We start from the raw sequence: 23577 nt of genomic DNA, 5'->3' as shown, positions 1-23577 counted from the left end.
CATCCTCGATTATCCATGACATTATGTTTACAGTTTAATTAATAACCTGAACCCATCGCTCCCACAGCTCCGTTTCGGAAGTGGCGTCGCAGTCTCTATATCTCGTTTAAGTAACTTCACATGGAACTTCTCTCGCTCCTCGCTCGCGTTATCCAATGGTTTGGTTGGTTGGTTTGTTGCTTAACGCCGCACTCAGCAATATTCCAGCTATATGACGGCCGTTATGCAATGGGTCCAGGGTATTTATCCTAATGGAATATAGATATAATACCCTACATATTCGAGGGTGCTCCATTTCCACGATTTTGAACGTTCTTTGCTCTTTTGTTTCGTCATTATGACAATGACGACATAGACAAGAGGATAAATTGACTTGAAACCTGTTTCAGAGAGCCACAGTCTGTTGGCAACATAGTTCTGACTGCAAGAACTTAAAGCAATTAAGATGTACTCCTGGTGCGGACTTTCATTATCTCCAAGTGGAAGGTCCAACCACCAGGAGATAGAGTGACATTAATTACAGAATAACCAACGACCCCCGGGGAATTACGGATTATCTGTCCCCCGTGAATGAGTGATGTAAGTCTCGAGGCTGGCGAAGGACTGGCGACCTTGACAGAGGGACAGATAATCCACAATTCAGAATTTCGAGAAGGCTATTCGATATATTACTCTGTCATTTGAAGACAGAAATTAAAGACAACGGTATATAATTTTAAACCTGAAATGAAACCTAATCTCGTCAACCTATTGGTGACGTCATAAGCTTTGGATGGCGTCAGATAGTAATGACTGTCAACAACGGAGGCGTTTCACATCATATTGCGTCAACTGTCCCCACAGTATTGATACACGTGTAAATATCGGGTAATTAGTGAACAATATAACTTTTTGGTTTATATTATCACAGCTCATTTGAGTAAGGTTGGGTGAAATGAAATATCGGATTCAGCGAACCCAACAATAATCAAGAGATAAACATGCTGTATTTTCAATGTACTTCAAAGTTACCTGTAGATTTAACTGGGCTGATGGAATTTGAAACCCAAAGCGCAACTTAAGGTTCAGAGAAATGATTGAGTGACAACCTCTTTGTATCCGAGTGGTTTATGTTTAAACCAATCACACATAAACATGAGCGCCCATTCCGATTTATGACTGATTTCCGAATCTGCTCCAAACTAAACTGTCATATAATTATGCGATTCAAAGCGTGGGCATAAAGAGGTTCGGCCTGGAGAGGGTTCGCAAATGTCATGATCAGCTAAAGAATATACTGAGCGTCAAATTTTGGGGTACAATGATCCAAAAACCGGGGTAATACTAATACAGGCTGGTTAGGCTCATCATCAGCTCAGGGCCCTTACATCCTCAACACGTAGCCCAGACAGCGAATGGGACTTCTCCCAGGAAGCGCTGCCTAGTCAAACCCCTCCAGAACTTTTCAGAGAATGTGAAGACTCCCCACCACTGGAGCCTTCTGCATTACCCAGATTGTCAGAAGGGCTGTATTCCTGGTAGCACACCCGGGCACTCTCCCGATGTCAGTCAACAGATTGGGCACCGAGAACAATGGGTAGTCGGACAACTTGGTACTTGGGATGCATGCGTGACATTTCGATAGCAGGGTCCTGCCATGTTTTTCCTGAATCTTGTCAATCACATTAGTGTCAAAAGGGATAGAAAATTCAATGATATAAATGATTTCATTGGATATATAAAAAAGGATCAGGTTTGTTGGCCTGGATACGTCGGATAAGTCTGAGGCTGTAAACGGGCCCATTTCAAAGAATTTTGTATTTATCATTTTCCATGACATCCTCTACACATTCTGGGTCGTACCATGGATGGACCTCTGAGTCAAAGCCACAAGGATGGCGAGGACGGTAATAAAAGGTCGAGCCACTCCATCATGTCGCTTAAGATTCTGTGTTTGTGCCAAAGCTGGGCATCCACTGACTATGTGTTGGACAATCTCATTAGATTCATTATTATTATTATTATTATTAGTATTAGTATTAGTAGTAGTAGTAGTAGTAGTAGTAGTAGTAGTAGTAGTTGTAGAAAATGTAGTAGTAGTTGTAGTACCCGTAGTATTTATCTTATGGTATATATTGAAATAAAGGAAAATTAACGACACAGTCATCAGTAGAACTGTGAATCTGTGACAAAAAATTATTTTTTTTCGCGAACTCACAATATCGTTATTAGAAAGATTAAAAAAATCTTAATAAAGATGTGCTACAACTGCTGTTGATTTTGTTGCTGGTGTTATCAATGTTGTGTATGCGACTATCGGTTTCGCTGTCGTTATCACTGTTGTTTATGCTACTGTCGGTGTTGTTGCTGCAGATACTGCAGATACTGTTTATGTTTCTGTTGTTCTGTGGCATATTTTACAAACACCTGATGTCAGATTCGTAAAAGTGAGGTATTTGCGAGTCCCAGATATTATTAACACTCAAATGTGATGTCTCAGATTCTGTTACTCCGTGTTACATCGCTGATTGCAAGATGTCCCACAGTACACTCGTCACAAACACATACAAAGACAAGTCAATTGTTCACACACAAAAAGCCCACGGAAACATGTGGTACAAGTCAAAATAGGGAATTCTATCAAAAATCATTTTTATCACCAATGCGTCATTTATTAAATGTCCTCCACATGCCTATCATACAACTCTTAAAAGCTTTACTGAGGCCTGACTGCTGTAACCCTGATCAAACAACTTTTGAGCAAGTCATATGACGCTCTTTGAAATATTCGTAGAAAGAGAATGCTCGATTGTTCCTCAAAAGTTGTGAAATAAAGACATGTCAGATTAACTGTAGTTATATGAAAGAATCTGGTGTTCTTTAACTCCTTTTGAGTAGAAGATATGAAAACCGGACACATTCATGTATGCACCTGGAAATTTATTAAGCACCACCAACTTGATGTTTCCATAGCAATTAGTTAAAAATAAAAAATAATGTCATGTTTCAAGAAAAACATATTTGTATTGGTTTACAGTGATACTCGTATTGAAATATGGAAAGCAACTTCAATTATGTCATGGCCTATTTTGTAACTATGTCCCGCCAACAGTTCATTGAACACCCTCTCAATTGCTACAAAGTCCTTATCCTAAGTTCTTCCATCTGGAGGAACATACAGATTTTTACACAAACTATTTCGCAGGTATCGGTGATATATTCATCAAAACGAGGTCAAAATCAAACATAAATATTTCCAAACGATGCATGAATTTATATTCGGAATATATGAAAAGTATAGTGGTGGTGCTTAATTTTTTTTCTTTGTGAATGTTAATCAATGACACATTGAAGATAACACGACTTAAATTCTCCATGCAACACTTATCACATTTCTCAACACGAGGATGTTATCATGTTTTACAGAGGAAACAAACAGACGTGGTGTTTATGCATATATGACAACACCAAGTCTAACATACATCACAGAAACTTGAAAGGAGTTTTCTACACCAGGTTTTCAATATTAACATAGGATCGAAACACACACATGAAGTTGAGGTAGTAAGATGCAGTCTTTATGCACCCGACACCGGGTGTTCAATATCGATACATGGCCTGAACAATTAAAGGCACATAACTTAGAAAGTTATATCCGACCAGGGGATGTATAATAACATATGGCCGATGGATACAGAGACAAGATGTACCCATTATGTGTTCACTAAAAAACACATACAAAAGACCGTTAAACGAAGTCTCAAAATTTTATTTAAACAACATCTTGTTTAACAACAACATGTTTTTGTCATATTGTCGTATCGATTATCTAATGTAGTTACAAAAGAACGGTGGCTTCTCTATAAATCTTTGTTAGGGAATGTTGTCTTGACCATAATTCTTATGTTGTGTCTAAATCGTCAAGGCCAAAGATTATGTAGAATAAATAACAGATTTTATTAAGAAATATACTATTCCTAAATGTGAAGTATCGATACTTGGTTCTTAATCGATGTCTTTTCTACGATTGTGTAAACTCTTTGTTCTTATTTGTACAGCTTTCTTTGTATGTTTGTATCGTTATTTTGCAAATATGCATTCATAAGTTTCTTTAAAAAATAACTGAAACAGACCAACCACAATAACCAAAGACGGAATTATTATTTTACAACCTATTGGTGTCACAAATATGTAGAGGGTAGATTTATTAATATTGTGTTCAATATAGATTTTATTTGACAGGAAATACACTTCAATTAATACTTTCGTTATAAGGGGATACATTGTCATTTAGTTTGTTTATTATAAAACAAACCTATATTTTGATCGATAATATCCATCAATGGGTCAAATTGGTTTGAATCTTTAAAAAGTAGAATAATTTAGTATGACCATTATGAAACTATTACTCTACCTGAATGATTTATCGGTTTAACAAAACTCACATAAATCACATCCCGGCGATGTTAACTTCCCTCGGAGGAGTAGGTTAGGTTATCGTATTAAAATAAAGACAGTTTTGAAAACTTGGACACTGAGCCCGAAAAGCACATGTTACCTTACGGAGATAAGTATCTGGTTGTTTTCTGTTATTTACTCAAGTACAAGTAACTGCTGAGTAAGCATATTCAGTTAGGAGAACAGTGTATTATTATTATTATTATTATTGTTATTGTTATTGTTATTATTATTATTTACAGATTAAAATAAAAAATGCAGCAAAATAGGGTTTGGGTGATACTGGCCCAGTCAGGCTGGTTAGGCTCATCATCAACTCTCAGGGCCCTGAGAGGCCCGAATGGGACTTCTCCCAGGAAACATTGCCTTGTCAAACCCACCCAGAACTTTTAGGAGAATGTAAAGACTCCCCAACACTGCAGCCTTCTGCATTACCCAGATGATCAGAAGGGCTGTATTCCTGGCAGCAAAACCAGGTACTCTCCCGATTTCAGTCAATAGATTGGGAGATACCAAACCTAAGGCACCGAGAACAATGGGGAGTCGGACAACTTGGTACTTGGGATGCAAGCATGACATTTCGAAAGCGAGGTCTGCATATTTGCCATGTTTTTCCTCAATCTCGTCAATCACATGACTGTCAAAAAGGACCGAAAAATCAATGATATAAATGATTTCAATGGATTTATTATTATTATTATTATTATTATTATTATTATTATTGAAACTATAAGCGTGGGGAAGATTATTTACAAGCTAATGTTAGTATCATATTGCAGTTTTACCTTCGTAGGAACACAAGCTTTAGTCATAGCATTAAAGAATAGTCGCTCTTTCTCACAGGTGTATGTTTTCAAATAATACTTTAAAAAAACTTTCTTCTTAAAAACTGATTTATATAATGTAATATAGTATAGTGTTGATAAGGTACTTCCTATTCAAAAAAGAAAGAAAGAAAGAAACAAACAAACACTGTCACTACTTTTTAATCATTGTATAAAAGTTCCTAATGTCAAATAGTAAGTAAGTTTGGTTGTAGTTATCTAATGGTCCTCTAGTATTCATTAAACGCAGTGTATTTTTTCTACTTGACATGTTACTTGAAAAACAGCATACTGTGTGCTGTTTCGATTTTTTAAGTATATTGTTTAGCTGCACAGCCAATAATAACACTATTGAATTTATCATTACAGATTTCAATAAAATCAAATTAGAACAAGTAAGGCTTTGGAAAATATCTAAAATAATTTACAAGTACCCAGTATATATAGGCTTAATTATTGCATTTGGACTGAGTTTGAATTTGAAATATGAAATAGTTTAATTTAGTAAAAACACATATTCCAGTATCATGGGACCTTTTGAGTTGTACATCAATGATATATTTATATGTTTTGATTATCATTGACAGATTTTGTTATCTTGGTATATCAAATGCCGCATCTGCTAAATGTATTGACTAAAATTATTATATACAATCACAAGAACGAGTACAGCATAACGACATAATGTGTACACATAAATTAGTAAGTATTTGCAGTCACGAATGTGTGCAAGAAGTGCTATGGATGGATGAGGATAATTTAATATCATCTCAGCTTTGGTGAAGAAAATGATATGTAAACTGGCGACTTATGCCTTCAGTGGGGTCACCAGACAGAAAACATTACCTATGCAATTTTAAATAGGTCAGTACCTGTAGATAGTAATCTTCAGATTCTTTTGAAATTCCAAAGGCAACAATTTCTATATATATGCTAATACACCGCCCATTGTCAGTTCTTTCTCTTTAATATATTAGCCATTATTTACAACAATGATATTATACAGAAATGTTAATATGCAAGCATTACGTAAACAATTCTTGACCCATTTTGTTCCATAAGCCAGACTATCAAAGGGACGCTACTCTTGTTAACACGGTGACGCAACGCGGATGAATACTTGAACCTAAAGTAGTGCGCCAAATTTAAATACATATAGAAACGGTATCAGGTTTAGCATGTCTCGTGGCAAACAAAGATATAACATGCGTGACGAGGAATTGTATTTTAAATGTCGAGGATATGAATAAATGAAAATGCCAAGTAATATTTCTTGTCTGAGGAGAGTAAAGTAGATGGATCAACACAATACACCCGTTACAAGTTACTAAATTAAAATGATTTATTGCATTTTAACGTCCCGTGTAAGCTTTGAAACAATATATATTTCATATAAGAGGAACACACAGGCACGTAACAGATAACAGTTAGTTTGGATATCGACTGATATGCTGTGCTGTATCCCGTTTTGTTCACAGCTGCATCAATGCATACATGTTTCAGTTAACTTTTGATGACTTTTGACTCTGATATAACTTACCTAAGTTTAAATATGTATGCAACTCTGAACTATAGATTCTGCAACAGGAGTAATATTTTCTATATATTTTCAACTTTATGACCCTCTTTTTCAAGTTGCCACGGTGTCGCGTGTGGCTATAGTAGTAACATTAAACAGATATCAAATGGATATGTACCATTAGAGCTATCGTGCTTCGAATTTTAGTTTGAAAGTGAAGCTTGCAAGTGTTTTATAACTTAAAGGCATTACAATTTTAATGTTATTTTTGAGACTGTGTCTATTACATTCAAAATCTTATCAGGTGTGACTGTGTTCATGATTTGTGCTCCCATTAACTTTATTAAAAAGGAGAGGCCCGAAAAGTTTGATTGTTTCCGATTGTTAAAGCTAGGTATCCACCACTTTCATCCATCAACATGCCATTCAATGCAATATCACTTTGAATTGCATACAAAGTCCCTACTGTTAATGTCATTGTCACTTTTACTTATCATGTGATAAATGTTTTTTGTGTGTTTTTTTTTAATATCTTATAAGCAGTGTTTCCGATTGTTAGGGTATAAACATAGTTATGTATCCACCATGTTCATCCACCAAAATGCCATTTCAATGGAATACCCCTTTGAATTGCATAGAAATTATTGCCCATAATTTGTGTGTTATAGTCAATGAAAGGATTGTCAATGTCATTGTCAATTTTATATATCATGTGATTAATGTCTTCGATTTTATATTTTGCTTTAGACATGCACGGTGTTTTCGATTGTTAGAGCTAGGTATCCAGCAAAATGCCATTTCAATGCGATACCCCTTTAAATTTCACAACAAGCCCCTGCTGAAGTGGTATAGTCACCTAAAGAATTAGCAATGTCATTGTCAATTTTATATCCTGTGATAAATGTCTTCTATTATTTTTTTTGGACATGCATGGTGTTTAAGAATGTAAACTTAGGTTGGTATTCTCCTAGTTGATCCGCTAAATTTTCATTTCAATGCAATGCACCTTTGAATTGCACAGAAAGCCCCCTTCTGCACGTGGTATAGTCAGTTAACATATTGTCAATGTCAGAATCAGTATTATGACGAAAGTGGCTCAAGAACATGGCCACATCCGTATCAGTAATTTGTCACTTCCTGTTTGAGATCAGTATCTTCCTTGTCTGATGTCAGGGACATATGGGTAAAAAGATAAACGCGACAAAACCCTTTCCAAATTAAATAGAAATCTCTACTAAAAGCAGATTCGATTGTACGATTCCATCTATATCATGAGCATGTGTTTATGAATCAATATCATATAATGATTATATCAGGTGTTCGCGAAAGACCACAGGTCACTTTTTATTAAGGCGGGCGATTAAAATGTTCTACATTGTATTCTAATTGTGAATTATAATTGAAAGAATTGTATATACTGAATATAGGCCGCCAAGCTGCCAATTATAATCCTTTTTATGATTTAATGACAAATAATCTATCTCAGGGAAATGGATCCCTATCGAAGGAATACACAATTACTTAATGGAGAAATCGAGAGAATAAACAGATTCATGTGATGTCTCCGACTTAAACCATGGTATGTTTGATATATAATTTCGCAAAAAGTTGGCATAATGACCTAAAGTTGCGTCAGTTTTACTTGTTAAAGACACGCTCAGAATGGTCAGTGAATTCCTGCATAAACTTCCTGATCAACTACAACAACAGCGTGACGTCATCGTAATGGTTTATATCCACAGAACACAAACATGGATGCTAAGCTTTGAATTCTGTAATACACTATAGTTGAGCCAGGATATTTTCTGTTGCAATGTGAAGTTTTAGATCATGCTATTTCATGGAAACTAATTCTAAAAATAGTATTTTCTTTTCTTTACACCACTAAATGAAAAAAAAATCTTTTCCTAGCCTGGAAGGAATAAATGATGTTCTACGTTTTATGTTTATAAATGTCTGGGTCTCAGTGCCAATATTACATCTATATCCCGGTGGCATTGAAATAGTAATAGAGCTAGCCCACATGACTAGTGGCCGATAGCGTAAAGAACTACATCCGCTCTCGGTGACGACCCACGGCAGTTCTACTGGGGCTTACAATGACACGGGATAAACCCCCATCAACCCCCAAAGACAGACCTTTCATACCCCAAATACCGTGAAAATTAAACTTTATTAACATTCGTCCTCAATAAAAGAACAATACAGCTTGGCACAATACGAATTATTTTGTACTGGTTTGTTTGACACTGTTTGCTTCTTCCTGATATAGTTTAACACGCGTTCTGACCTCTGGGGCCACCTACGGCAACGCCCATTGTGGTTGCTATGCATTAACATGGACACACGATAGCCCTTGCATCTAGTGTAGAATGGTGCGCATATTTGTGAAGGTATTAAGGCATTAAGGCATTAACAATATTTCAAAGATTGTGTCATTCGTATTTTTCTATCATTGGCACATTCTATAATTAGTTTGGACGACACGAATACTTTTATTGTTGAAATAGTGTGTAAAAATGGGTGTAAGTTAATCTTGACTTTCATGTGATGGTGGATCTGTTTCTGTCATATTTCATAAGTTGCGAATGTGTGAAATGGTTAAAATTTAAATTATTGATTTAAACATTAGTTTCACATGTGAATTATACCCATTAACCTTCAATGAAAAATATCTTATGATATTAGGAAAAGAAAAGACAGTACAATTTCCCCATGGGAATTCGAGAAAGGTTTTCGTGAAAAAGACGTTTCCAACCAATTTCATCTGTTGACTGTACGAGAAAAATGTTTGAGTAAATGTTTGATAGAAACTTACCAGTAAGCGAATTTAAACATATTTTATTCAACTTAACTTAAAAAGGATTGGTAAACAGGCCTAACTGGCGTATGAACATACCACTCCCTGTTACAAAATTACATTTGTGTTGACAGCAAAACTGAAAGGTTGAGAAACAATACAAATTATGTAAAAGGAAGACCACTCACGTTTCAGACACTACAGTCATATGAGTATAGGCTTAACATATATTTATACTCAATGGACAAACCTACCACTATTTTCTATAAAATCATGAAATTATTTAATTTTCAACACAAGAACGTTTCAATTTTACTTTTCAATTCTAAATGTATGTGTACCGGTCTATAGATTTAACAAACCTGAATATTTAACATACATCTTCGATTGTCCCAATCCTTAAAACTAGAACTTCATTTCGAATGAAATCTCTTTATTGATACTTAACCCTAAGTATTGTTATACACTGACACCCTACAAATTTCCGTAATACAGTCAAAATAGTAATACGTGATATTTTAAATGAATCTATAAATTGTGTATGGTGGAATACTCCAATCATCTTCATAGGAAATTAAATACGGAATACAGAAACCGGTTCCAGTACTTGAAGACCCAGACACAACTGACCATATTATCATGCTTCAACGAAATTTCCGTTAATCCATATGGACTAATAATTATTATTCACTGGCCATTAAAAAATTTAAGAAATCCATTCAACCACTGATCTGGAGTTACTTCCCTTAGACCACGAGGGAATGAACTTCTCATTGCAAATAATAATGATAATTATTTACGATCCTTCTCGACAGATGACACGATAAAGAAAACAGGCCTGTTTCTAATGTTAATGCTTTTTTATTTTGTACTGATATACGTAAATCAAAGCTACTCGCCGTAATTCAAATACGGTGAAATGTTGCTTGGCCTTTCAATTCATTTTCTTAAACGCCATTACAATCTTCTCAATTTCAATTGAAATTAAGAGTTATATTTCACCTGTAGTCTTTAAATATCAATACCTTTTACAGTTGTTGGATTTTCGTTGTAAAAGACTGTAGGTGAAAAAGCCATTTACAGTCTGTATAGTTATTTCACGATAGCCCTGCGTATAGGTGCAACGAACACGATGTGACAGGTTCTCATAAATTACTTTATAACAGGAGTATCAAATATGCAAGCACATTGCATACCTAATTATAAATATTCAAGTTTACAGCGTTGTTTAAATCAATTATTTCGTATGGAGTGTCAACATTCACCTGTACAGGTATAAGGATCTGTTCCCAAGCTTTGTTGCTGACAGTGTGGTATTGATACAATGCATGATAATTAACGGGGTGGGTGGTTGGGGTGGGGGGGGGGGGGGGGGGGGGTTATAATTACCAAAAACAGCTTTGATGGTTGTCCCAAAACGACGTTTTTTTAAAACTCGTGATTCATTCTTTTAAATTGAAAATACATATGTTAATATATCTTAAAAAGTAAATGACACCTTTGTGTAATTAAGCACGTTGTATATTCTCTGTCCATACAGAAATTACATTTTGAAAGAAAACAAAATTGCTTGACAGGGAAAGTTATATATGTTATGTGAACTAACTCGGACAAAAAAAGGTACCTCACTGTTATGTATTGTCTTTGCTTGTTAACTGTTAGAATTACATTGTTTTTTCTTTTCAAAGAATGGCGCCTTAATTCGTGTTGATATTTGTACAAATAAAAAATATAATAAATATAATCCTTACAAAATCGGAAAATGATAAAAAAAAAATGTATTTTCATGCCGATGTGTTATGAGTGAATATTCATAATTTATCATAATTATTAATTATGTGATATGAAATAAATACAAGAGCACAAACGAGAGGGTTCCTAAGTTCCTGTGATACCGTATTTGTAATATATATATTAGAAGTATATAGGTATCTGATAGATGGTAGAGAATATACTTTCCGTACCATGTTGGAAATGGTAATATTGTCTTACACTTGAACGTAGGGCATGCAGAGTGGTCATAGGTCATCATGTTGACACGAAAATACCTACTCAGTTAGACACAAAATAGCACACAACAAAATTCTAGATATCACAAACTCCGTTTTTCTATCAGCTTTAAAAGTTAGAGAAAAATGGAAAATACATTCCATTTAAAAGACTTACAAAAGGACTTCTACAACCGATACGGTTAACGCAGAAGGACGAAAGAAAACGTAAAAAAACTCATCTTCGTATTTACATATATTATTCTAAAATCATATTTTGTTCCTTATTGAAATAAAACACCGTTGTATTTTTGTCAGCAATACTTACACTCATCGATGCATGTAAACACAGGTACTTCAACACATTTGTTCAGGGACATTTAGAAGAGAAGAAATAACAATATGTCATCTTCGAATAGCATAGCTTTCTGCATAATACATAGCAATAGTTTTCTATTTCCTAGGTACATATGCGAGTAAAATGTAATAACATTTTGTTCACAATTGCATAAGTATCTTACAATTTTCACAATATACTTTACAATATAGTAGATGGGGAAATAAAAGCTGCGTATACGGAGAAAAAACAGTGTTGTATTCACACAAACAACATGACGACAAGGAACAGTTACGACGCCATGCTACATTACCGACAAAAAGGAAATATACAATTCATGTTGAAACTGTTTATTTCGCATGACATTAAAGGGGATTTGTCGTACATATATACAACTGACAAAATTCTGCATGTTGGTTACAACGCATGTTTTGAACAACGGAAAAAGATAACGCGACGTCTAAGCTCGACAAGGGCAACGTTGTCAGCATCTTGGCATGGTTGAGTATATTTATAAATAGGCCATTAAAAATACGTGTATACCATCGGTGTGCTTGATGTCTCCGTCCTCAACATATAAATTGCAGAAGAAACATGTTCGACCTTGCCAGAGCGCATGCAGTGGATACAATGACATCAGCATGCCTAAGGCGGGTTTAATATTCTAAATATCAGTAACAAATAGATTTATCATGACATTTCATATCTGATGATTTTTTGCAAACCGCAGTGAATGAAGTAATATGTAACGGGTAACTCATGGAAAATACATTCTCACAGTACAACAAACATCTTCACCATATAACTCATATAAGGTACATTGACCATTGGCCATGTGATAAATATATTTTAAAAATTGTCAACAAGGAATGTATGTTTTATTTCCAACATATATTACATCAGTAGAATGAGATCAAAGTGCTTGTCTAATGTAACATATTTCAGGTCGTGACGGCAATATAAGGCCTTCCCTATTACACATTACATGTGTGTGGAGTTTTACCTATGTTACATTTGAAAGCGTCCCGTTATCGTGAACATATTAAAGTCATATTTGTTTCTGTTGTATTTCCAAGTGATTCTGTGGCATATGACATATGTACATATATACACATATGCATACATATGTACCTCAACACATATTCCACGTATTACCATATGGGTGTGTTACTTGTGACAATGTCATTGTAAATATGATGCATTGTAACACATAACACGGGCAATGGACTTCCCTCATTCTCATCAGATGTCACATTGTCAAAATATAACAGTAAAGCCTTGCAAAGGAATGATTATATTATCATTCACTGATGATTAATCAAACTATTGTTTGTTGATGCCAAATCGGTAGTTACGGAATGTTAGCTTGATCTTTGTAGGTCGGCTTTCCTGTCAGTTTATATATTTATGCACATTATATGTAATACTGCAAATCAATATATGCACCACCGAAAACATACCTGAATTAGATAAATGTGTTGACAGAAAACATTTGTGCAGGCAATCATGTTCTCTTTTAGACAAATACATCTTTAATTTTTTAAGAAAATGTTGTGTATGCCAACCCTCAGTTGACGACATGTTAAGTGTGATATAAGCTATATGATATGTGACTAGATGAACCAATATTATTCAGTGAAGTAATATGCAAAGGAGCTTGTTTTTCCCATGGCCTAAATGTTCAGTATTGTCTGTACATCTACCCCAACCACAGCAGTGGGATATTCCCCAACACGTTCCATTTGTGTCTTTAAACAAAAAATGTTTACATTACAGGTCACGGAAAACCCACCTTACCCGAGCTGCCTGCCATACCTGTGTACTTACACCATATACTTCAAATCATAAAATAACCTTTTTGAATTTATAATATTCTCTAAAAAGACTAAAAAAAATATATGTTAGTAATTATAATTAATTGAGCTTATTTTTCTATACATTGTTTATAATCTGCATAAAATATTTCTGTTACTTCCTATTACTTCCTGATATCTGTACAGCTGATACACAATATTTCGATCTGTGGTTTCCGTTTCTTCTTCGTAGCACTCATATTTTCTTAATTTACTGATATATATCCCGTCGTGCGATTTACTTGGAATACAAATATATTTATTGCTTATTGTTATATACCATACACATGTTCATATGTTATTTATTGACCAACGGTGAGAAACGAAATATGAGGATTAAAGTTTCATCAATAACACATCTATGGAGTTCAGTCTATATACAGGAGCTTGTAGGTTGTGGGGTGATCGGTTATGTGGTTTTGAGTATTTGTAGGTATTGATAAAACGGGAATAGAGCGGCAGTGATATCTTTGTACGTCCCCTCCAAACATATGCACAGGTTGATCGCGGTTCACCTGCTTATTCCACACGAGTGCATATGAATGACACAATCACATTACAAGGAAATGGAAAAAAATGTGTCTTAAGCAAGAAATATAACGCATGTCTGTTTCTATAATAGCATGTTTGAGTCATGTTCATAGCTGTGATTATCGGAGATCTGGCACTTCTCTCCATATAATTATCATGTATGTAGCAATCTTTTTTCGCTGTCAACAGGCAAAATTGGACCTCTCCTGCCCTTTATTGCAGGGGAAACTATAAACCTTAATATGATGCCGACAAAGGGCCCAATTTAGGTTCTCAATCCCGATTATGTTCGTCTGCTACTGGGTCGTCTGCTCTTGCTATGTCTGACATGGCAGACACTATCTGCCGTCCATGTTCGAGGAAGGCCTTCACTTTCCCGCCAAAATATTAAGCGCCAAAAATACGCGTCACGACTGAGCAGTTGTGGGTTATAATTGTGTCATCAATATAGCTCCAATAACTTCACGTTTTGTATCAGCGGAGTGTCATTTCAGTGAGAATTTGGTAGGAACTATATTTTTCTGCGTAGCGTTATCCTATGTCGAATGTAATGTGACGTGTGTTGTAAAAAGATTAAAAAAGTGAACCGCTAACCAATCAGTCACGGGCAAGCACAATAGTGATATGGCCATTTAAAGCAAATCAAATCAACTCTGTATCCCCTTAATTAAGAGCCTGATTAAGGGTCTCCTACCTATATTCTTCTGCGAGTCACGGGCACGCATACAATCACCGACTGTATCAGTGAGACAGTTCGGCAAATGTCTTGTCCAATAGACACTGGCGAACGAGCCGGTTTGCCACTATATGAAATCATAAAAAAATATCGAACGAAATTGTCCATGTTATATAATTAACACAATCCAAAACACGACAAAATACTTTACCTCTTTGTACAAAACACGACATCACTGCAAGAGCTTCAAAATTCGCCCCATTTCAGCACTGGAGATGCGTCGTCTGCCTTCCTGCCGCTTCGCACCAGTATCGTCGCTATTATGCAAAACCTACGCGATGGTAAGAAGGCAACGGGACTAATTTTTGTCTCCTCTAGTCTAGGGCTGGGGGCTAGACATTTTCCCATTCCGTAAACTGTGTACACTAACCAATCATCTTCCTCCTCAGGTGTACTTTATACCTACTTTTGGCGCCAAAATACCACATATTTTTCAAGGAAATTCAAGCACATACTCACTTTCTCTGCAAGCTCAACTAAATTTATCCTAAAGTAAACACTTGGACATATAGTTTATCCACAATTGTTATTACGTGACTTCATAGGTTTATTTGAAAGACATGTATTTGTTTATTTCATTTTTTTCGAAATGATGAATATAGGATATTATACAAAGTTGGTTACTTTGAAATGCTGATTACGCGTTTACTCAAAATTATCAAATTCATTCAAATTAAGTTTTAAAACCAGTTATTTCTATGAAGCTATGTTAGTTCTTGATGGGTTAAAGATTAAGAGCAGATATAGCGTTTCTGAAGAAGTTTTCCATTAATAATAATGACACACAGAAAAGAAAGTTTGTGCTTTTGTGCAAGATTCATTTATGTGTACGTTATGACTTATTTCCATATTAATGTGTATCTCAAAGGTTATAGTTTATCCATGATTTTAAATTTACTGATTGGGTAATCAAAACCATGACTCACACTTAACATATTTTATATGATGTGGCATTCTTTAATGCATCAAACTAATGTGCTGTACATGCACACAAATGATCATTGTACCAGTTCAAGCTACATGCACTGAACTATACTCCAAAACTAAGTGTACAAGTGCTTGTGTATAAGAGTATCAGGTATTCAATAATTCAGTTGAGAAGTTATCTTAATGAGACACTTCATGTGCATAAAGTCTAATTACAACAAGAAATGAATACAATAGGCTTAGTTTTGCGAAAACTCAACTTTTACAACTTTTGAACAACGTGCACTCAAGAATAAAAAAACCCAAATAGTTACGGATAAACTAAATCCTGCATGAACTTGTTATGGAAATAGTATTCAAGATGATATTCAATGAGTTTATGCGGGTATATATATTTCGAAGGCCCTCTTAATACGTGGGCATTGATGTGTAACCGACAAGAGTTTATAATGTTATATATTTGCAACCTTAATTTACCGAAGATAATTCTCTGAACAAATTTTACTCGTTATCCAAGATTTTGTTATTACATATTGATGTTTACTGTGTAACAATCAGAATATGTACACAACCCACCAATTTTACCAGTGTAAAATGTCAATACCCAGTTGAAAATAAGGGGAGTGTATACATTTCCCAAATCACCTCTTCTTATTTGTCATCGCAAATAGCATAATGACATTGTGACGACAATTATCAGGATAACATCTGATAGTCATCGGAAAAAGTTGTTTCAAATTCGTGACATCAATCAACACTATCATTGCAACTACAAACACATACACAATCGTGCTTGTCAAAACTCCTTTATCCACACAGGATCTTTCTTCAGGTGTAATGAAAACTTTAACTTACATTGTAGTCCTAGGCGAGTAGGCGAGGCAGAAATATAGTTGTATATACTATTTGAATACAGTACACAGGAAATCAGCAAAATTCCAACATTACGCATGGATCAGCAAAACGTAAATGGTCATATATGTTGCAGATAATTTCTTGGAAGTGGAAAGGTAAGATCAACATGGCAATGATTGGATGAAGGACTCAAGGAGTGTCATGGTTTAAGTTTCCTATTCGTACCACCACATGATTATATTTGTACAAAGTAGCACATGTATTAAATAAGACATGCTGGTTTTATAGAATGCAGGAATTTCATCGATTTAATGTCTTACATGAAATATAAACATACGTTTTATTTTGTAACCCTTAGTATGTGTAGAGTAATCCACATGATAGTAGATCACGTTAAAGCATTTAAGATTTTCTTCCATATTTCTGTACGTTTTACATACTATACATGTGTATGTAAACATATTGACAGAGTGCAACGCTTTATGTTAACTCAGTATTAATGTTGAGTCCTTATGTAATAATTGTTATTGATTGTAATATTGCTTATAAACGAAATAAATCCCCCTCAATCACTCATAAATGTATATATCTGGTCTCTGAAATGTGACACACTGTGTTATGGCTTTAAAAATATTTCTTTATAAATATTTTCAAATGAAATACCGATAAGTATTATTCCATATATCTCATTTGTTAACCCCATCTCTTTTGACTGCATATGATTTTTTATTAAAACGGGGTAAGTGTTTTCTACAGGAACAGGAGAATGTTAACAAAAACTGAAACGACAATATCAAGAAATGAATACCCTTATTGATCCCAGATACTCTTTACCCCTACTGTTACCCTTGTAACACCCAGAATATATCTCTGTAAATTCATATTGTTACCCTGGTATCTACCAGAATATATCTTTGCAAAATCCAGTTGCTCGACATCTAGACAATATCGTTGTTACCTCCTGCCTGTTGCCTTGTAGAACCTAGACTGTTTCCTTGCATGATATCAATGTTTGTCAAGAAACTCCCTGACTATATCCTTGCACAATCCTACTTCTACCAAAATACCACCCATACTATATCATGATATTGTAATATATAAATGTTACCCTTGTTATATATCATAATATATTCTTGTAAATTCCCATCATTAGCCTTGTAAAACCCAGATTTTATCCACGTAATAGCCTCTCCTTACTTAAGTAACACCCTGACTATATCCATGTAAAATTCTATCTTTACCAAAGTAACGTTTGTCTATATCCTTGCATAATCCTACTTTTACCCAAGTAACACCCAGACTATATCCTTGTAATATATAAATGTTACCCAAGTAACACTGAGATTATATCCCTGTAAAATATTATGTTACCAAGGTAACACTAAGATTAAATCCTAGTAATATATTATGTCACCAAGGTAACCATACCACCCCCTTGTAAAAAATAGTGCTACCCTGGGAACCCCAAGTTTACCATTGTAAACTATTAATGTTACCCTGGTAACACTCAGACTATATCTATGTAAAATAATAATGTTGTCCAGGTAACATCCACATTATCCATGCTAACCCCCAGACTGTTTCCTTGTATAAAGTAATATTACCAATGTTACATCCGTACTATATCGTTGTAAATTCCTATCTTTACCTTAGCAACATTCAGATTATATTCTTGTAAAATCCTATTGTTACCATGGTACCATCAAACATATATAATATGATCTTTACAAATGCCTGGTCGATCTGGTTACATATTTCATACGATCTATTTAAGGACAACAAAGACACCATACTTCATAATTGGGCTTCAAAATTTCAAAGTATTCTTCAATAGAATGACTACCAACTGTTTTATTTCAAATTCTTTTTTTACACTCATAAACAAGGATCAATTGCAAAGTATCGATAAAACTCAATTCTCGATGTCTGTGTCATACAAAGTATTAATTCTCAGTATCTGTGACATACCCAAGTATAAATTCTCAGTATTTGTATCACCCTCCAGTATCAATTCTGAGTATCTCTGTCATACACAAGTATCAATTATCTCTGCCATACACAAATATCAATCCTCAGTATCTGTGTCATGGAAACTATTAATTTTCAGTATATGTGTCATACACTTTATAAATTCTCAGAATATGTGCCATACACAAGTATCAATCATCAGTATGTGTGCCATACACAAGTATCATTCCTCAGTATATATGTCATACTCAGTATCATTTCTCAGTATATGTGCCATACACAAGTATCAATCATCAGTATATATTCATATACAGTATCAATTCTCAATATCGGTGTAAAGTATCAAGTATGCCACACGTATCCATTACAAAGTATCAATGCCATGCACAAATATCATTGTCTTGGATATGATTCACGAGAACAGATTCGAAGCATATCCATGTAAGACCATACACAAGTATCAATTCTCCGTATATGTGCCATACACAAGTATCAATTCTCCGTATATGTGTAATACACAAGTATTATTCTCAGAATATATTACCGTACACAGGTATCAATTATCAGTACACAAGTATCAATTCTTACTATCTATCTAAAAAAACAAGTATCAATTCTCAGTACCTTTGTCATACACAAGTATTTATTCTCAGAATACTATCTCTCATACACAAGTATAAATTCTCAGAATAGTATCTCTCATACACAAGTATAATTTCTCACTATCTATCTAAAAGAAGGTATCAATTCTCAGTACATTTGTCGTACACAAGTATTATTCTCAGAATATATTACCGTACACAGGTATCAATTATCAGTACACAAGTATCAATTCTCACTATCTATCTAAAAAACAGGTATCAATTCTCAGTACCTTTGTCGTACACAAGTATTATTTCTAAGAATAGTATCTCTCATACACAAGTATAAATTCTCAGAATAGTATCTCTCATACACAAGTATTAATTCTTACAATAGTATCTCCCATACACAAGTCTATATCTAAGAATACTATCTCTCATACACATGTATTATTTCTCAGAATAGTATCTCTCATACACAAGAATTAATTCTCAGAATAGTATCTCTCATACACAAGTATTAATTCTCAGAATACTATCTCTCAAACACAAGTATTAATTCTCAGAATACTATCTCTCAAACACAAGTATAAATACTCACTATCTATCTAAAAAAAGGTATCAATTCTCAGTACCTTTGTCGTACACAAGTATTAATTCTCAGAATACTATCTCTCATACACAAGTATTAATTCTCAGAATAGTATCTCTCATACATAAGTATCAATTCTCACTATCTATCTAAAAAAACAGATATCAATTCTCAGTACCTTTGTCGTACACAAGTATTAATTCTCAAAATACTATCTCTCATACACAAGTATTATTTCTCAGAATACTATCTCTCATACACAAGTATTAATTCTCAGAATACTATCTCTCATACACAAGTATTAATTCTCAGAATAGTATCTCTCATACACAAGTCTATATCTAAGAATACTATCTCTCATACACAAGTATTAATTCTCAGAATATTATCTCTCATACACAAGTATTATTTCTCAGAATAGTATCTCTCATACACAAGTATTTATTCCAGAATAGTATCTCTCATACACAAGTCTTAATTCTCAGAATAGTATCTCTCATACACAAGTATTAATTCTCAGAATAGTATCTCTCATACACAAGTATTAATTCTCAGAATACTATCTCTCATACACAAGTATTAATTCTCAGAATAGTATCTCTCATACACAAGTATTAATTCTCAGAATAGTATCTCTCATACACAAGTATTAATTCTCAGAATAGTATCTCTGATACACAAGTATTAATTCTCAGAATAGTATCTCTCATACACAAGTATTAATTCTCAGAATAGTATCTCTCATACACAAGTATTAATTCTCAGAATACTATCTCTCATACACAAGTATTATTTCTCAGAATAGTATCTCTCATACACAAGTATAAATACTCACTATCTATCCAAAAAAAGGTATCAATTCACAGTACCTTTGTCGTACACAAGTATTAATTCTCAGAATAGTATCTCTCATACACAAGTATTAATTCTCAGAATAGTATCTCTCATACACAAGTATCAATTCTCACTATCTATCTAAAAAACCAGATATCAATTCTCAGTACCTTTGTCATACACAAGTATTAATTCTCAGAATAGTATATCTCATACACAAGTATTAATTCTCAGAATAGTATCTCTCATACACAAGTATTAATTCTCAGAATAGTATCTCTCATACACAAGTATAAATTCTCAGAATAGTATCTCTCATACACAAGTCTATATCTAAGAATACTATCTCTCATACACATGTATTATTTCTCAGAATAGTATCTCTCATACACAAGTATTAATTCTCAGAATAGTATCTCTCATACACAAGTATTAATTCTCAGAATAGTATCTCTCATACACAAGTATATATTCTAAGAATATTATCTCTCATACACAAGTATTATTTCTCAGAATAGTATCTCTCATACACAAGTATTTGTTCTCAGAATAGTATCTCCCATACACAAGTATTATTTCTCAGAATAGTATCTCTCATACACAAGTATAAATACTCACTATCTATCTAAAAAAAGGTATCAATTCACAGTACCTTTGTCGTACACGAGTATTAATTCTCAGAATAGTATCTCTCATACACAAGTATTAATTCTCAGAATAGTATCTCTCATACACAAGTATCAATTCTCACTATCTATCTAAAAAAACAGATATCAATTCTCAGTACCTTTGTCGTACACAAGTATTAATTCTCAGAATAGTATCTCTCATACACAAGTATTAATTCTCACAATACTATCTCTCATACACAAGTATTAATTCTCAGAATAGTATCTCTCATACACAAGTATTAATTCTCAGAATACTATCTCTCATACACAAGTATTATTTCTCAGAATAGTATCTCTCATACACAAGTATAAATACTCACTATCTATCTAAAAAAAGGTATCAATTCACAGTACCTTTGTCGTACACGAGTATTAATTCTCAGAATACTATCTCTCATACACAAGTATTAATTCTCAGAATAGTATCTCTCATACACAAGTATCAATTCTCACTATCTATCTAAAAAAACAGATATCAATTCTCAGTACCTTTGTCGTACACAAGTATTAATTCTCAGAATAGTATCTCTCATACACAAGTATTAATTCTCAGAATAGTATCTCTCCTGAACAAGTATTAATTCTCAGAATAGTATCTCTCATACACAAGTATTAATTCTCAGAATAGTATCTCTCATACACAAGTATAAATTCTCAGAATAGTATCTCTCATACACAAGTCTATATCTAAGAATACTATCTCTCATACACATGTATTATTTCTCAGAATAGTATCTCTCATACACAAGTATTAATTCTCAGAATAGTATCTCTCATACACAAGTATTTGTTCTCAGAATAGTATCTCTCATACACAAGTCTTAATTCTCACAATACTATCTCTCATACACAAGTATTAATTCTCAGAATAGTATCTCTCATACACAAGTATTAATTCTCAGAATACTATCTCTCATACACAAGTATTATTTCTCAGAATAGTATCTCTCATACACAAGTATTAATTCTCAGAATACTATTTCTCATACACAAGTCTTAATTCTCAGAATAGTATCTCTCATACACAAGTATTAATTCTCAGAATAGTATCTCTTATACACAAGTATTAATTCTCAGAATAGTATCTCTCATACACAAGTATTATTGCTCAGAATAGTATCTCTCATACACAAGTATTAATTCTCAGAATACTATCTCTCATACACAAGTATTAATTCTCAGAATAGTATCTCTCATACACAAGTATTAATTCTCAGAATAGTATCTCTCATACACAAGTATTAATTCTCAGAATAGTATCTCTCATACACAAGTATTAATTCTCAGAATAGTATCTCTCATACACAAGTATAAATTCGAATTAACACAAATAAGGAAAGCATACTACTACTTTCATACACAAATATCAATTTTCCAAATGGCGTATTCCTATCTTCTTTTACCATGAAGTAACTTTATTACTAATCTATGCAAAACTTAAACTGGCTTTTTTCAGAAATCTCATTCGTATATATTTAAGTGTTTTTAAAATATTTGCATTTCATTTGCATTCCGAGGCTATTTTAATGTATTTTTAATGAGACGTACTTTCGCCTCCTCAACCTAAAGATTGAACCAGTTAGTGTTTCACCTTTGTGTGTTGTACGGCAATTTTACCAGTGTATTTGTAATGAAAGGTACTTTCGCCTCAGCATTATAAATAAAATACCAGTTGAGTTGCACTTCTGTGTATCCTTGAGCACACACACACACACACACACACACACACACACACACACACACACACACCATAGAAGCACGTCTCAGCAATAGTGTATCACTCTTCCCCTATGGGTGGAATCGTTTCTCTCACGTTATATAATCCACTGCTATATCATTCTCTAGCTGAAATAAACAAATGACATTACTGATAAGTTTAATTCAGTTTTGCTTGTTAATTCATTTTCCTTCATTTTTGTGATAAGCTCTGCTAAGCATAAAATGTGCCTTAAATGCAGACAACTTGCCATGGATAGTATGAACGTCAAAATCTATCGAAATATTTTTGGGGCCAAAAGAGATCACCCATTAATGTTTTAAATTTCATTATTTTTAGTTTCTTGTGGAAAGAGATCTCATACACAGTTGTAGCCTTTCCCATTCTACACATCTTGTCATGTCAAG

At 33.9% G+C, this 23577-nt stretch overlaps 2 protein-coding genes across 8 annotated transcripts in view; one reads left to right on the top strand and one right to left on the bottom strand.

Moving 5' to 3' along the window:
- LOC124148000 overlaps positions 1 to 23577 on the top strand; it is a 261572-nt gene that overhangs the window by 48741 nt on the left and 189254 nt on the right. Inside the window, exon 1 of one of the 3 annotated variants that reach the window (XM_046518915.2) lies at positions 15186 to 15306. The exons of the other annotated variants lie outside the window; for them this stretch is intronic. The gene's annotated coding sequence lies outside the window, so the exon portion shown is untranslated. Of the gene's footprint in view, positions 1 to 15185; positions 15307 to 23577 lie in introns of those variants that run through there. 3 annotated transcript variants of the gene reach the window in all.
- The window catches only part of LOC124147998, a 434301-nt gene that overhangs the window by 320457 nt on the left and 90267 nt on the right, over positions 1 to 23577 (bottom strand). Inside the window, exon 1 of one of the 5 annotated variants that reach the window (XM_048398388.1) lies at positions 15177 to 15258. The exons of the other annotated variants lie outside the window; for them this stretch is intronic. The gene's annotated coding sequence lies outside the window, so the exon portion shown is untranslated. Of the gene's footprint in view, positions 1 to 15176; positions 15259 to 23577 lie in introns of those variants that run through there. 5 annotated transcript variants of the gene reach the window in all.

This window comes from Haliotis rufescens, unplaced genomic scaffold (assembly GCF_023055435.1).
Source record: "Haliotis rufescens isolate VD_foot unplaced genomic scaffold, xgHalRufe1.0.p SCAF_18, whole genome shotgun sequence".
In the NCBI taxonomy this organism is placed as follows: Eukaryota; Metazoa; Mollusca; class Gastropoda; order Lepetellida; family Haliotidae; genus Haliotis; species Haliotis rufescens.
Note: the sequence above shows the minus strand (reverse complement) of the source record. Positions and strands in the feature narration are given on the sequence as shown.